General features: G+C 41.7%; 1 protein-coding gene across 2 annotated transcripts in view; it reads right to left on the bottom strand.

Annotated features, from left to right (window-relative positions):
* The window catches only part of LOC118210663 (cadherin-22-like), a 247,014-nt gene extending 235,439 nt beyond the window's left edge, over window positions 1-11,575 (bottom strand). For both annotated transcript variants that reach the window (XM_035387024.1, XM_035387023.1), the window contains exon 1: window positions 10,988-11,575. The gene's annotated coding sequence lies outside the window, so the exon portion shown is untranslated. The remainder of the gene's footprint in view (window positions 1-10,987) is intronic.
* Window positions 11,576-12,592: the final 1,017 nt, after the last annotated feature.

The following is a 12,592-nucleotide window of genomic DNA, read 5'->3' as shown; positions in this document are numbered from 1 at the left end:
GACAGCAGGTGTGCCACACTGAGACGTGCTCAGGTACACCTGCCGAACCTGAGCTTGCAGCTGATGTGCAACACGGAGGTGCACTCAGGTAAATCTTGCCCCCCCACTCCTGAGTCTACTGCACGCATGCTGCATGGGGGCATGCTCAGGTAACCCTCCCATGTTAAATGCAAAAGCATAGGGACGGTGACACAATTTCTGTCATTTTGGCTCTGTACTCCACCACATTGCATTTGAACAAAAAAAAGCAATTAGACCGTCAGCTCTGACTTGAAGGTATTTACGTCCATATTTAAGTTGTGTGCCCCCTTCTCCCACCTTCATGAGAAGTCCAATACCAAGGAGCAGGGCAATGGAGCGCGGCTACATCGGTGATAAACACGCACAGACGCAGGCTGCGGGATGGCGTACTCGGCTACGCCAGCACGCCGCGGTGCATGGATCAGCCCCCCGCGGTCTCGGGTTCGAATCGGGACTGTGACGCTAACCACTGCGGCTGGCGGCTCCATAGGGCGACGCACAGTTCACGCTCACATCGCCCAGGTTATGGGAGGGTTCAGTCGGATATGCGTGCCTGTTCCATCGCTATCTATTGACCTCTGCTGGTTGATCGGGCACCAATAGGCTGCAAGCCAAAGGCCCATGTGACAGGTCTTCCTCCAGCTCCACTCCACACAGGCTTAGCCGTCTGCAGCCTGAAAGGAAGCACCACGACTTTCGACACCACGTATTTCATCGGATAATGTGTGGTGCTTGATCATTTTTATAACATAACATTGTATCCATCACGATTTAATGATGAATGATGTCCAAACCAGCTTTCTTCACATTCAGAATCCAATAATGTCAAAATGTCGCACTACATATGAAACATCACTGCCTTTTGTTATTTTTTATTTTTTTATTTTTTAAGTTGGAAAATTGCAATAAGTGGAAGGAGTATGATACAATTATGGCCTGGATTGTATATCATTAAAGCACTGCTCACTCAGCTTCCACTGAGCATCCATCACAAACACACTCACTTCTAAATGGGTTTTTACTGTGGAACTCATAAACATAATGCCTTGTTTTGCGCTACACAAAAACCTTGTACCCCTCACTGGTAACAGCTATATTATAGTTTTACATACCCAGCATTTCTGTTATTGTGCACAATATGAAAGTTGCCATAAAATATTGAGAGGAAATGGCTGGGAAGAAATGCATTTTCTCACCTTCTTTTTGTATGTACCTCAGCAAGATAAATACATTACATAAATGCTCTTATACAAAGCAACTACCAAAAGTGGAGAAAACTAGTGCGGGCCTCAAATAAGATTCCAGAATAGCTATTCTGTGCAAAATGCCCGTTGGTTTTAAAGCATATCGGAATTTCATATCTCGTTCAACATTTTTTTACCATATGAAAATATATAACAGAGAAATTGGTTGACATGATAATTGTATAATATTAAAAAGTCAGAGGCTTTTCCACAGCATGGTTTCTTGAATGTGAATATAGTGTTTTTTCACAAGATTGGACCTGTAGAACAACAGCTGCATTAATAGAAGGAAAATGGCTAAAAGCATGTGCGTTTCCAAGTATAATTAACATTCTAATACAGTGACATTTCTTCTTTGTAAGTGCAAATAGTGACTAATATTTACCTGCATGCAGTATATTATTTCCCACTTTCTGGGCACAAACCATGAAGAACCAAGCAGAACAGTTCACTCATAAATGTCACAGTAATACGTGGTACAAAAGACAACCTTCTAACCACACCGTTGTGTATTCTTAATTTCATCGAAAAAATAAATTGGCTTATTTGCAGTATTTGGACATCAGATTTAAGCAGCAAAACATACAGTACAGCAGGGAGGCGGCAGCGAGCAACTGTAGGCAAGATAAGTCCGAGACTTTAATTTAAGCCCTCTTCTGTGAAATACTTGCATAATGCAGTCGTGGTGGTAAACAGAACATTAGACATCAGCAGGCAGCAAAGAACATTCAGCCCACCTGGGCTATCATTTGCCGATGTATGAACAAGCAAATGAGAAATAAATGACGGTAACAGTGTACCCGAGTACGGAGTCAGGAGAAAGGAAAAAAAAAAAAAAAAATCTGAGGATTAACGTTCTCCCGCAACTGAAATGTACGCGGAGAACAGCTGCTCATCAGGAATCGTAATCTAAATGGTAAAAGGGAGCTGAAAAACAGGTCTAGTGTAATAGTCTGGGGCCAACGGTTCGCCAAAAAAACATTTGGAGCGAGCACTGCAGCGAGGTGCGTTCCCAAATGCAACACTTTTAGCAAAAAGTGTTAATGGGCAAGGTAACTCAACCCGAATAGCGCCATTAAACCCCGGCTATAAAACGTGAGCCTCCCACGATAAGCGGAGCTGGCCAGATGAATGATGCTGTATAATGTAGAGTCGGGACAGCCAAATAGACTGCAGGGCAATCTGAAAGTCTGAAAGGCAATGTTTGGATGTCGATGCGGGCCGGGGGGGGGGGGGGGGGGGTTGGATATCAATTCTTCGCCCGGTATCCGGAGGTCACGCGTAAGGTCTCAACAGCATGATTGGGAGGGCTCTTCATTTCGGTCCCGTGCCTTTAAGGCCTGGCGTTAGCCCTCAGGCACAGTCTGTGAACGGCCGAGGGGGTTAAAATGATTTCCTGGAGGCCGTTTGCACTACATAACACCGTTTAAGGAGGCGAGGTGTCTGTGGAACGACGTGGTGTCCATTTCCGATTAGACCCTCCCCAGCCAGTCCGACCCTCCCCCTTCAGCGAAACTCCACTCAGCTCCATCCACTCCTTTGGACTTGCCTGAAATATTACCCTAACCCCGCCCTCAACAGGCACAACTGCTAGCTGTACACAGGACTATTAATGATAATGTACTGCATCTTTGTAGCCCTTATCACCTCAGATCTCTTTAAAATCGAGAAGGGAGAAGCACCTCAACCCGCCTCCAGTGTTGAGCATCCACCTAGGAGATACGTGGCAGCCGCTGAACACCAGTGGTTCTGCCGCATATTAGCTTAGGAGGTGAGGATGGAAATTACTGGCCAGTTAAGCTGAGAGACAGCATCTCCTACCGCACAGCGTCCCGGTCCCTGCACTGGGGCACTGGGGTTTGTTTTGACTAGAGCGAGGTCCGTCAACAGTCAGGGGAAAAGACCCGACTAGCCCACCAATGCTACGACAACAGTTTTCCCCAGGTAGACTGCCATGCAGCAGCAGAAACGGCCATGACCTAAACAAATAACCCAAAGAAACCGTGTGGGGGGTTTCAACAAATACAGACTAATATAAACTGGGTGTACAGCACTCCAGCGCAGTGTGCTCGGTATTACGACAAATGTGCATCCCCTCTCCGCTGGTATCCAGTTTACATACAGCACAAGATATACTGCACAATGCACCACAGCAAGACGCTCTGCAAGATTAAAAAGTCAACACAAGGTATTCCCATAAAAACACTGCGCTATTCCTGTAGCTCCAGCAATCAAAACCCTCCCTAAAATTAGCCAACACCAGGACACAGAAAAGTGCAACGCTGACCCAGCATCACAATTAAATATTTATATAGTGCTTCAGTTATCATTCTCTGCATTCTCTGTGGGTAAACTGGAAGGTTTTCTTATTTTATTTGCTTCAGACATGCACAGTCATTATCGGGTGTTGCATTATTCAAACAGTTGTAGTGCTGGCTACTCCAAACCTCCCTCTGCCTCCCCCCCCCTCCCCCCAGCCCCCGAAAGCAGCATCGCAAATCTCCCGAACAGCCGGGACAGGGGCTCGGCCTCCGAGCGCGAGCACGTAGCCTCCGGCAGTACTGTCCAGAGCTCCACCGGTGCATACACTGTACGCCCCGCAGCCCCACTCGCCCCCTCCAGACCTCTCCAGATCAACAGCCCATTAAACCCCACAGATTTACAGGCGCCGACTAACAGATTTTTCTCTAACTAGTTCAGCATTTTCACAGCTAAATTACATACAATAGCAGAAATCTCCCGCTAGTTAAAAACATACATTTTTTTATCTTGTTTGTTCCAACCTTGTGACTGCTTGCGGACATGCATGCACGCGTGCACAAACGCGCACGTACACGCACAAAGCTACCAAAAAGATGCATCAGGGTTCTACTTTTTCCAGTCGGCTTTAGGTCATTTTGATTTAATGCTTCGTGACAATGCCTTTAGGCTTCAAATGTTCCTCACCCAGGTAGCACTGTAAATTGCAGATAAGATTTAACAGTAATGGATACCTATAGTGTGAGATATTACACAGAGAAAAAGAAATATATAGAACTATCATTAATTTAAAAATTGTTGCAGGAACTCAGGCTCTACATTTAAATACACTGTGCAGCTGGATGGTGATAGTTACTAAGACTAATTTCTACAGCGCTGTGAAAAAAGTATTTTCCCCCATCTCGATTTCCTCTATTAATGCATATTTGTCACACTATGGTCGGTCAAACCATGAATACTTGAAAAACAAACTCAGGGCTCAAATCCAAAAACCTGACTATGGCCAAGCAGTGGAATAACTGACCACAGTAGTTTTTTTTGACAGCTGATGCAATGCTATGACATGCTGTTCTTCTTTAACTTTTGTTTTTTAAAGAGTGACTATGACAACAAGGGCAGAGGGCACACACTAGAGTAAGAAATATGTATATTTTTTTTTTCTTTGGCCAACTTCATGTAAAGCTGACATGAAGTTGGCCATCCCTCACTGAAGGACCAAAAAGGTCAGACTCTGCATAAATGATACGCATAAATGTGCAAATCTACAACGATCTAATGGCAGGAGGACCTGAGCTGACTGCATGCCTGTCCATTGCCATCTTAGGAATATTCATAGCATTCTAAAAAGGGCTTGTATTAAGAGGCTACAGAGTCATTTATATAAACCACACAAAAAATATAAACTCATAATCCATAAAAGGGATATTCACTCAGGTAAACCAAAATAGTTTGTGTAAAATGGTTCTTTCCAACTGTATTCAAATGAACGGAGAAGAATCGCATCACTGTGATTTTTCAACTGTATTCACATCAAGAATCTGGTCACTGTTTTCTGTTCACAAGATTAATATGAAAGATTAAATACATACATCACATATTGGTTGTTTTCACCGTAATGCACGCTTGATTTTCAACATTATTAAACTTGAAAGAGGTTAATTAATTTATTCATGTGGTAGTCTAATATTTAATCACAACTTGGTGTTATTGATTATGTTTAAAAGGACACTAGCAAGAAATAATACATTTCCCATATGACATACTAATTTGTGCATTTATTGGTAGAGAGGCTAAAGATTAATCATGAGAAAATAGTGTGTGTACATGTGTTTAGTGAACATGCCATATTTGTGCAGGTATAAATTATGCAAACGTGAGAGTAAATTCAATGTTCAGCTTCACAAGGTTATGTTGTAAAAACTCTCCCTGATATTGAATTCCATATTTAATCCAACCATTACTGAGTGGTATCATGCCAAAAAAAAAAAAAAAAAAAAAACTGGCTTAACACACATTGCCATTTTCACCAAACAAAAATAATATACAAAAAAGTAGCAATCCAATCAAACAGGCCATCACAGGTTATCCAGTTATAAATACTAATTCATGAACCCTGTACTTCATGCTCCATGGAAGTTCATTTTTTTTCCCCTCCCCTTTAAAATGCCATACAGGGGGCTGTAATCCTTGAATGGCCCAGAAGACATCGGAGAACAATCGAATCCGAGGGTATCCACCATCATCCATTGTACAGGGGCCCTTGATTCCACAAAGGATTCCTCTGCAGGTTCTATAAACCTTTTTATTGAGAGATACAAGCACAGTGTTGGACTGCATAACAATCACCAACTTTCCCTTAGACAGATTGACTATTGTGCCATTACTTATTGAATGCCATACACGGGTATTCAGAATCAGATCGCTTCCTACACAAAGTGTCCGCATTCTATTAGATAACCAATGTGCCACAGCCTCGCTCAACGGCACATGAGATTCGCCATTGTGATATAAATGTCACTCTCTGAAAATGAGAGCTTATATTAATATCGAGACACATGTCGATGAAGTAAATGCTGATCAGCTGGGCTGCAGGGGAAAGGGACGGCAATCATTCAAACATTTCTCTTCAGAAAACCAAACTGTGTCGACTCAGTTTCCACAAACCAAATTCGCTTTACACCTGCTCCCAGGGGCTGGAGGGAGCCAATGCACGATTAACAGAGTTTCTGATACATTCTCGCGAAGAAGAAGAAAAAATTATTTTACTCCCTTTACTTCTGGCTCGGTGGTCTGCCCGGTTTTATTGGTTTGTACAGGACATATAATCACAGTGGACGTTTTCCAGTGGTGAGGTTGCAGGGCATGTCTTTATAAGCCACCAAAAGACTTATTTGGGAGACCATAGACCCCGAATAACGCTGATCCCAAAGTTCACACGTGACAATTGGTGTCCAGTAACTACGGTTGTTGCATTGCCTGTCTATAGTTGAACTGCCGTGAGCAAGTGGTTTCGGATTTTGTGGGTGTGTCCTTGACCTTGTACCACAGTAGGGCATTCAAAGCAATATCTCAGAAGTCCAAAGTAAATTGGGTGTTCCCATCGGTGTAGCAGGGGAAGTGTGGCAAAAAAGTCCATTATAATGGAATATGCTTTTTTTAAGGGTTTGTTGGTTAAAGCTCTGTGATTCGACATTACCATGTCTTCACCAGTCTCTGTGAACTCTACTCCATTGAGATCCATATTTTGAGACACATGCTGTGACCTGGTCCAAGTACGTTCAGTTTAAGAATGTGAAAGTTTAACAGCACTGCCAGGACCTACCACCCACCAACCTGTGGATCTTTGTTATTCTTACAATAATCTTGCATTATAGTGCAACATGAATTCAACTATTCTTAAACAAATCATAAAAGTACAGGTACATGCTATATCAAGGCAGTGAGAAATTGTAGGTTCTTGTAATATTCCTAAAACGTTAGAAAAACAGAGTAAATGTCACAAGTTAGTCATTGGCTTCCTGGATATTCCTTGAACTTTATAAGCCTCTCACTGCACAACAGGAATGGTCATAGCATAATATTCAGTTTTGTTATCCAAGCAAATAAATAAATAAACTTCAGAGGTGCATTCATGTTAATTGTATCAAGCCTGTTAGCAATATTAAACTAGCTAATCTGCCATTTCATTATTTTCATTTGGAACATTCTTAAAGCACATATCATCCATGATGTTTTTTCATGGCTAAATGATAACCATCAGGGGACGCTGCCAGGAGGTCTGTATTCAACATACCCAGAACATATTTCTGTGACTTTGATAGAACCTGCAGGAATATGCGTTACTTTTGCCCAAAGAACTCAATTCCAAAAATTGACTACAAATGAATATTATTTCTCAGAATAACTTCTTTCCAAATTGCAGCTCCAAATTCACTTTACCCTCCCTCCGAAAATCCTAAATAAATCTGAACTAATTACAGCCCTGGGTAACTTGCGCTAACTGGCATCCTGAGCCTTACACCAGGAAAGGGGGGGGAGAAATTCCATTTAAGCGCTTGTGAGGAAAGCTCATTGCTTCCGGCATGAGGAGCCAAGGTTCCTGGCACGGGGAGAGTCCTGGAGCAGGTGTGAGAGGATGCACAGAGCCGCACAGAGGATGAATTTACCACGGAACCAGATCCATAAGGATCCAGGAGCAGGTGTGAGATTGCAGCACAGAGGGTGAACTTACCACGGACCCAGATCAATTAGCCAAGCCGTCTTTCCAGAAGTCATAAAAATGCCTCCCAGTGCCCTCATCTGCAACGCGTATCTGTCATCTTTACAGCCCCTCTGGTGACATCAATCAACCCCCACACCCCCCGAACTGCCCGCCCCCTTCCCGATAGTAAAAGTTTATTTTCCCGACTGGATGAATCGTAATCAATGCCCTAAACGTTCTAAATACTTAATCTCTTCAATTTGCTGTTGTGTTTCAGCTTCAAGCTCTTTCTCAATAACATAATTTGGGTTCAAAGCGCACAAATCTCAATACGTATCTGTCAAATTATTGGATCTGACTTAATTATGCAATCAATCTTAAAAAAAAATATGGGAGCAGTAGTAGCAATCATGCTGTATCTTAGAAATGTTTTAATATTAAATTACTGCTAACAGTAAAAACCAGAACAATTCACAATTCAAATGTAAGGTATTGATGTTAGATTGGGATTTGTTAAACACATCAATTTAACATTTCTCTTCATAGAGATTCATAGAGATCAGAAGCACTGCAATTCATATTTCATGTCTTTTCTATATTTCCCATGCAGTAAAATACAGAAAATCAGAGCTAAATGCAACTAAAGGCTACGTAGAAAACATTGTTAAAAAGAACAAATACGTTAAATGAGGCCCAATTGTTTCTGTTAAGTATCAAAAAGGACATCAAGCCACCTTATTTTTGCCAAAATACATTTGACCAGCGGTAAATGAGAAGCCCCAGGTCCGGGAGAACTGCGAGTACTCAAGCAGTCGCAGAAGCCAACGCTACTGATGCGTTCCCATCCCTTCAGCGCGAGGGACTGTGAAGGCGGATACTACTAATAAACAACATGCACTCATGGAAGGTAGCGCGAGGGACCAAAATAAGTGTTCATCTGCGATGCACTCCTTTACGAATGTGACACTTTGTTCATAACGAATTTTAAGCATAAACGAAAACAAGGCTGTGCTGGGAACCATGGCCCCAAAAGCATGTGTTATACCTGGCTGGGTTGATATAAAAAGAGAAAAAGCAAAAGCTTCAGTGAAGTCTTCGCTCAAATATCGTAACTTGCATACTGCAGAAAATGACGAAAATTGTTCTCCAAGTCGTTCGGCCATTTGTCCCGGCTCATCTGAATGTATTGATCACGGGGCCAAATAATAGCGGTCCAATGCATGTATGCTATTTTTGGGTAGAGGATATTGCGGGGGGGGGGGGGGGGGGGGGGGTTGATAATCATAACCTTACAATAGGACTATGGAATATCTATATTTGCGTAAGCCGTTTCTTTAAATGAACGAGCATTGTTTTCTCCACAGTGCTAATTCAGGTTGGAATTAATATGTATCTAGGATAATTAAAGGTGAAAATCAAACAAGAACCTACAACCCCCGTTCACATCACAGTGTGTACTTTCGTGCACAGATGTAGGTGGGGAAAACACTTGAAATATTAAACGATAACTGTTGCGTTTCTTTCTTAGTAAATAATAACATTTTGGTCATTATATAACGGCCACGCACGTGCATGAGTAGACAAGTCATTTCGTTACATAAAATAACTTTCGAGCAGCCCGAATTTCATTATGTGCATGGGCTACTTAAGAGGTACGCTCCGTCTCCCTGAACTAAACTCCTTACATCAGATCCTATCGATTTATTGAAGACACAGTCATATGGGACTTCATTCTAGGATACTCATTGAGAACGCTTTTGATAAAAGAAATAAATGAAAGCGACATATCGTAGCATATATCCTGATAGATAAACCAACTGCTTGATTGACGTATTATGATAATGATAATAATACTAATTATAATGTTACACATACCGCAATTGCAAAATTATAAACGGCGTGGGCAGCCGAAATATACTATTTGAATATATGGAAATAAAATGACATAACAATACTAATGACAAATAGGCTAAACTTGGCAGTTTATCCATGTGCACCACAAAAGCAAGCAGACCGGCGTCCTTATGGTACGATGCGCAGTTGCGTTCCCGGTTTGCAAACACATTAACGTACTGAGCTGTGCAGTCTCGGTCTCCTCGCCGAGCAGACTCTGCGAAAACTAGTCAGTGTCATGTACGGGATACCCTATACGTAATAAAACTAGACGTTTCCAAATATGTCCACCAATTCGAAAGCACATTAAAACAACAAAGAAGGCATAGTGTACTACATTGTTTGTCATTCTACCATGAATTTGGAAACTCTTAAGCTCACCGCAAAAGGTAGGCTAATCGTTTTATTCAAGCTCCACCGAACGCACACGAATAATGGCTTCGTTTTCCACTTAAAACTTAATATCTAGCTACAACCTGAAAATGTGATATATGCAATACATATTTAGTTCCACAAAATATAAACAACAAACTATAGGCAACCAGACAATAAATACGACGAACAGGCAATACTTTTTCAAACGTCGACTGAATGACAAACATGTAACAGCACAGTAAATTAAGCATTATGTGCATACTGTCTGGTGGATTCAGCTTGCTCAGAGCCTGAGCGAGCAATTCGCCAAAGTACAACCCAAAGAGCTTAATTAATAAGTTCATGACAAGCCAGTGTTCATTGTTCAGCGTCTCGCTGACGCAGAGTAGCCGATCTCTAGCCTAAATAAAACCGCTCATATCGTAGCCTACCTTTTGCATGCGCTGAGAAAAAAACTCAACGTTTAGATCGTTGTAAAGCTTATAATGCATCTATTTTTTGCATTTTTAAGAATTCCACCGTTACTAACAACGCGATGCTATAAACTTTGTTTCAATTCATTGGCTGGAGCCTGCCAGGTGCGTTTCGCATTTTTTCCACAAAGCTTGCTCACGAACGGTATCGAAGAGTGCATGTTATCACCTTGCCAGTTTCCATCTGGAAATTATAAACTGCAACAAGTTAAATATGTAGTAGCCAATGTAAAGGCGCACCTGGAATTAATAGGGCAACATAATCATTTTCAATCCGAAAAATTACGGTATTATGTGTAAAGTGTTAGGAAATACACATGCAGGCATAGTTATGTTAAGGAGAATTTTAAAACTATTTGCCACGGCAGATGGAAGGAATCGAAGTGAACATAAGCATTTACACAAGTTGTATACTGCTTGATAATTATTGTTTCGGGCGTCATTTGTTCGGCAAAATTACATACCGAAATGAATCATTTTAAGAAAACAAGGATGGAAGGCAAAAAGACACCTGTTCTTACCTTTTAAAGAATTTGTGGCTGTGTATGACGCGCTCCTTGTCGATTCGAGGTGTAGATCGGTAAAACTACAGTTGCCGTTGACTGAGCTGCGCTTTCCAAAAATGTAGGGTTCCTTGGCGCTGCAGCTGCGGACAGTCTGAGCGGCATATACGGTCCTATTACCTCTGCAGCCACGCTGGTTTTGGAGAGACCCCGTTCCAGAGAGCCGAGAACACGGAGCGACGAACGCCGCCACTCCAGCCCCTTGTGGCGAAGGAAAGAACTCAGAGAGATTGAGAGAGGATAAGAGACTGACAGAGGGAGGGAGGGAAAGAAAACGAGAGAGGGTGGGGGAATCTAAGGAGGAAAGAAGCGCTACTGGTGCAACATATTTTAAGCATTCGTCTGTGTCTCTGCCGCAGTTTAGCAAGGTACCATGCCTGGGAGACAACGCCAGCCTCATTTAAATGTAGTTGGGTTTACGTCTGATTGTCTTTCAGCTGCCAAGCTAAAGTTAATAACGTCAGCCGGCGATGAATTAAATCAATAACGTTGCGTGTGTGCGTGCGTGAATATGTATGAGTATGTGCACACATCCATGGTGATTGAGTGCGTGTGTGCGTGTGTATGTATGCGCGCGGGCGTGCATGTATGCGTTTATGTGCACTTATATAGAAACTGGCCGTTCCGATAAGACAAATATGTATGTGTTAACAGAGTTAATTTTGAAGGAACAGTGCGTGGAAAACATCTGTTCTTATTCGTTGCATAACTTATTGACAAACTACATTAATTAAACACTATCAATGTACAATATAAAAAGCATCATATCCTATATTATATGTGACATTGTAACAGAGGTCCCGTGAGAGTATGTCCCTTTACAAGTATAGTCATTCCTTTGCATTTTGCATCTGTAATTCATGTCTAACAACCCTTCCCTTGTACTGAATGTTATTCTTTTCCGTAGGGTCCAATGCCGTCTAATTTCATGGGATATGCAAATAATTTATGCAGCTGGCCTCGGGCTGTCTCCCCTTGAGAAACAGGTGTGTTATGACAAGACAATTAAATGCAATTGCCTCACTGGCGACCAGGCAAGTGCAATGAAATGCTATACAGATCCACTCTATTCAGACATGTGCCAGTGCAAATATTTATCAGATTGCACCTCGGAGTGCGCTACCTTTTTAAAAATTTTCAGATTTGCTGTGCCATTTAATTTTATCTGACTGGTTTGCAAGGACTTGCTGTGAAGAGAAGAAATAGCTACACTTTAAAAAAAAATTGGATCTCCCAATTAAAAACTCTTAAGTAACTGATTACAATAGCGCCTTTAAGCGTGCTCAACTTTCAAGGTTCAACTTTCAGTGGATTACAAATTATAAGCTCCAGTGACAAGCATTTTGTGCACAACAACCATAAATAAGTTTAATTAAATCATATTGTGCTGTTCAGACAATAAGTCGAGTAAAATATTTGTACTGACAAAGTTTTAAGGCAGTTTTATTCACAGAATCCATGGGGAGTTTTTTTTTTTTTTTTTAAGCGAACTCTAAGATTTTATGATGCAACCAAACTATCGGGCCAAAACAGTCAGAATAGCCGTTCTCTCACTCAAGTGCA

The sequence above is a fragment of the Anguilla anguilla genome, chromosome 13 (assembly GCF_013347855.1).
Source record: "Anguilla anguilla isolate fAngAng1 chromosome 13, fAngAng1.pri, whole genome shotgun sequence".
Lineage (NCBI taxonomy): Eukaryota > Metazoa > Chordata > Actinopteri > Anguilliformes > Anguillidae > Anguilla > Anguilla anguilla.
The sequence above is the reverse complement of the archived record's forward strand: the minus strand, read 5'-3'. Positions and strand labels throughout refer to the sequence as shown.